Source organism: Lissotriton vulgaris, unplaced genomic scaffold (genome assembly GCF_964263255.1).
Source record: "Lissotriton vulgaris unplaced genomic scaffold, aLisVul1.2 SCAFFOLD_2140, whole genome shotgun sequence".
Taxonomy (NCBI): Eukaryota; Metazoa; Chordata; class Amphibia; order Caudata; family Salamandridae; genus Lissotriton; species Lissotriton vulgaris.
The window spans coordinates 76,097-80,852 of record NW_028251719.1 but is presented as its reverse complement, the minus strand read 5'-3'; positions in this window follow the sequence as shown (position 1 = coordinate 80,852).

Below are 4,756 nucleotides of genomic sequence, written 5' to 3'. Positions count from 1 at the left end.
TGAGGCTTTGATGATCCCCCCTTACAGCCCCTGCAGCTCCACTCTTCTTTTTGTTTGAACTTAAGCCCCCCCGAAAATGTTGACTGTGGTTGCTCCTCCTGTCGTGTGTGTGTGTCTCCCACGTTTTAAAGTCCTTTTTTCTCTTTCTCTTTCTGACTCTCTCACATTGTTTCTGTTCCTTTTTTAAAGTTTTCGACGATACTATCTCCACTCTTCTGTATACAATCTTATCTGAATTCAACTAGTTAACTATCTTGATTACAGTGAATACTTCTTCCACATGTACAGCACGATCTTTCAATCACCCTGATGGCACTAGGTGACAAAGAATTGAGGGCCATATTATCAAGCAATAGGAATACATTATTGCCGCTTTTATCGTCAGGAAACTGCAGATAAAGTGGCGATAATGGGCTTGATATTATGCATATCACCAAGCCCATTATCGCCGCTTTATCAACAGTTTCCTCCCGATAAAAGAGGCGATAATGTATCGCCCTTGCTTGATAAAATGGCCCTTTCTTTCCGAAACAACAACAAATTGTTTGTGAAAGGTAAGACTCGGTAGTCTGTAGCAGCTTCACAGTGTAGAAATGTATAATTACCTCCGACAAGTGACAACAGATAGGTTACAACAGTCTGACCAACAGATCTACAAGCTTATTACGCCACTTTTCTATTACTTTTAACATGGGGAAAGTGACGCAAGGAGCTTGTAAATCTGCGTCTGACTTTTCAAGAAAAACTCTCAACTCCATACTCTGAGACTCAATGGGCTGCAACAGTCTAAGTACGGAATATTAAGAACCCACATTAAAATTCACTCTTGACAGTAGTTTTGCAACTCAGTTTACGATCATTAATCAAAATGTCCTTTTGTTTCCTTCACCAAACATCCTTCAGAAGCAATCACGGCCTATCGAGCAGCAGCAATGGAATTCTCTGCAACGTATTGAATATACTTTGACGTATAGAAGAAGAGTTCAAGTCAAGTTGTGAAGTCCGATGGCCGCACTGTTTATACAAGGTAAGCACAACAGCCTACATATACAATGCCTTCATAGCAATGCATTAGAAATAAGTTGCAATATTTACAATCCCGTTGTGCCACTTTTGCGTCAGTCAGTAACGCAGTGGGCACTTCCATATAGACACCATTTGAACGCGGCACTTTAACAACTAAAATGTACCAGGCACACTGCACTCGTAAAACCATAGTATTACCTTTATTTTTGAAAGGAGAGAATGCGTAGTGTGCAGCAGCTTCTCTCTGTAAAACCTATATTTACCTCCGAGCAGTGACAACAGATAGGTTACAACAGTCTGACAAACAGATCTACTAGGGTATTACGCCACTTTTGAGTCACTTTTAACATGGGTAAAGTGACGCAAGGAGCTTGTAAGTCTACCTCTCACTTTTCAAGAAAAAATCTCAACTCCAGACTCTGCGAGACAGTTTTAATGTTGTTTTCTCTCTCTTTCTCTCTCTCACTCTCTGTGTCATAATTTCTCTTTCTCTCTTAAACTTATAGACACTGCTGTCTACTTGCACATGTAGAAGAACAGCCCAACTCAAGTTCTGAATTCAACTGGCCGAAGCTTTTGGCCGCAGTGTTTATCCAACGGTAAGCACAGAGGCCTAGAACTACAAAGCCTTCATTGCAAACCATTAGAAATAAGTCTGCATCTTTACAATCCTGTTGTGCCACTTTTGCATCAGTAACGCAGTTGGCACTTCCATATAGACACCACTTGAACACGCCACTATAACAAGTGAAATGTACCAGGCACACGTAAAACCGTAGTGTTACTTTTATTTCTGAAGGCAGAGAATGCGTAGTGTGCAGCAGCTTCTCTGTCTAAAACGAATAATTTCCTCCGAGAAGTGACAACAGATAGGTTACAACAGTCTGACAAACAGATCTACAAACTTATTACGCCACTTTTCTGTCACTTTTAACATGGAGAAAGTGACGCAAGGAGCTTGTAAATCCACGTCTGACTTTTCAAGAAAAAATGTCAACTCCAGACTCTGCGAGACAGTTTTAATGTTGTTTTCTCTCTTTCTCTCTCTCACTCTCTGTAACATCATTTCTCTTTCTCTCTTAAACTTATAGACACTGTTGTCTGCTTGGAAGTGTAGAAGGATTGTTCAAAAGAAGTTGTGAATTCAACTGGCTGAAAAGTTTGGCCGCAGTGTTTATACAACGGTAAGCACAGAGGCCTAGATCTACAAAGCCTTCATTGCAATGCATTAGAAATAAATCTGCATCTTTACAATCCTGTTGTGCCACTTTTCTGTCAGTAATGCAGTAGGCACTTCCATATAGACACCACATAAAGGCGGCATTATAACAGAAGTGAATTGTACCAGGCACACTGCACACCTAAAACCGTAGAGTTACCTTGACTTGTAATGCTTCAGCTCATTTACTCTACATAATTCTAAACTCTAATTTTCTTTTTTGTTTTGCAGATTACCAATCGGACATCTTTTGGAGCCCTTTTCACAATTTGTTTATAATATTGTTCTTTTTTAAAGTTATTTTTCTAGTTGCTTCTAATATAGTTATAATTACGTTTCGTTTACAGTTATTGTTTTAATAAAAGTTAATAAAAAAAACGACATACTTCTTTTATTTTGTGTGGGGGGAGGGGTATGACGGTCCACAATAAAAATAATGTTGAAATACTATAGTAAGCTGTTCAACACTAGGATTGAAAACGACTGAGTTATATTTCCTCTGGATAGACTACAACTTACAAAAGAAATGAAAATAATCCGAAACAATGTGTACCACATTTACAAACCTCATGCCACATTTTTCCGTGCAAAACTTACCCCCCTACAAAATTAAAAATGTGGACCTCAATCACGCCCCTCAAACCACAGAAACTATCACCCCACAAAGATTTCTATATTGTATGAGGAGCTGCATGGCCCTCCGCCTACTGCCCTGGAGTCCATGACGCCCAGACCCGGTTGCTGCAGTGTCCTGCGGGAAAACATCCATTACAATGCGGTCATAAGCACGCGTGATCGCCACCATGAAGCCATTAGCATGCATATAGGTTTACCACGCATGCCTTTACCACGCATGCTTTTAAAACTACTATGAATATACCACGCATGATTAACACATAATCTTTATAATGTCTTTGTGTTGACGGACACGCGTTTTAATGGTTGTGACGTACGTCCTTCAAATTAGTTTCTATGTATATGTGTGACCAAGTGTGATAACATCAGAGGCCAAGGACAAACACTGTGGTGTCTGTGGCAGGAAATCTCATGGATCACAGGGAAAATAGGAGGACGGTAAAATGAAAGTAACAGATATAATAAAAAGAATGGAGGAAAACTACTAAAATGGCGGTGGACAGAGTATTTAATCAACGTTTGGCGCCTCTGCACTACGTTTCAAATAAATATAGTTAAAGTATGATTATTAATATATTACAAAAGTACAGCAGCGGATGACACACACGACCCGGGAAAAGAAAGCGGCATATTTAATACCTGAAATAAAGAAAGGTTTGCTTGTTGAACATGAAGAAAATAAAAAATGTGGGCTTCTAAACGAGGCTGTGCATGCGTAGAGAGTACAACTGCTGCACAAAAAACAAACAAAAATTTTACATACTATCACCAAATATACCTCTTTTTTTAACCAGTAAACTTAGGTGCATATTATCAAGGACCGGTGTTAAAATTATTGCCTTTTTATCGTCAGGAAACTGCAGATAAAACGGCGATAATAAGCTTGATAATACGGCCTTGTTATTTCCCATAGAAGCAAATGTTAACACCAGAACACGAGCTTCTATGGGAATTACCAAGGCCATATTATCAAGCCCATTATCGCCGCTTTAGCTGCAATTTCCTGCCGATAAAAGCGGCAATAATTTATTGCCCTTGCTTGATAATATAGCCCTCTTTTTATTTTTTTTATTTTAGGCCCAATGCCCCCACGATCCCAGACGCTCCCCACGTCCTACCAATCTCCTTTCCTACTTGAAAGAGAGAGCAGATTAACTTGCTCTCTCTTTCAAATAGAAAAACGGTTTGCTGTGGTAAAGTTGAAGCAGCGACGGTACCGGCCTACCATACCAACAGCAGTGTCCCGGGAGTACGTACCCCGACACACTGCAAGAGCCTGCCATGAGAAATGGTGCACCCCGGGACCATCAATGGTTCCACTTAGGGGGCCGCGCGACGCCCTCCCAACATTAACAAAAAACCTCAGACAGTGCAGGTACCCGGAGCTGGAAGGTAATTTGACATATTACTTTCCCAGAAAGGTGGCGTTCCCCACCACGTGTACTGGGAGAGAGGGAGAGCTCAAATTTTTTTTTAATTAAAAAGCCCTGAGACTGTGGGGAGTAGAACCGTGACCCCCCGCATACTTCAAAATAAAACCAGACAAGTGGCGTTCCCCAGTGCTTGGGGCACCTTACAAGCCCCCCATTATGGAAAGAAAATCCCACGTAATATGCCCCCCTGGGACCTATGAATAAAACAGACTTCTAGTGTTTTTTCACCTTTTCCACTGCGTACGAGTACTGCAAGAGTACCCCACAATTTTTTATTTAAAAAAAAAAAAAATTGAGCCTAAAGATCCATGTACCACCCCCTGAGCAAGCCTATAGAGTCAGAATGTTTCTACCCTGCCCCCTTTCCAAATTTCTCAACTTTGTTTTACTGTTTTCTTGTCACTCGGTTCTCGCGACAAACAAGATGGCTGCCAACACTTCC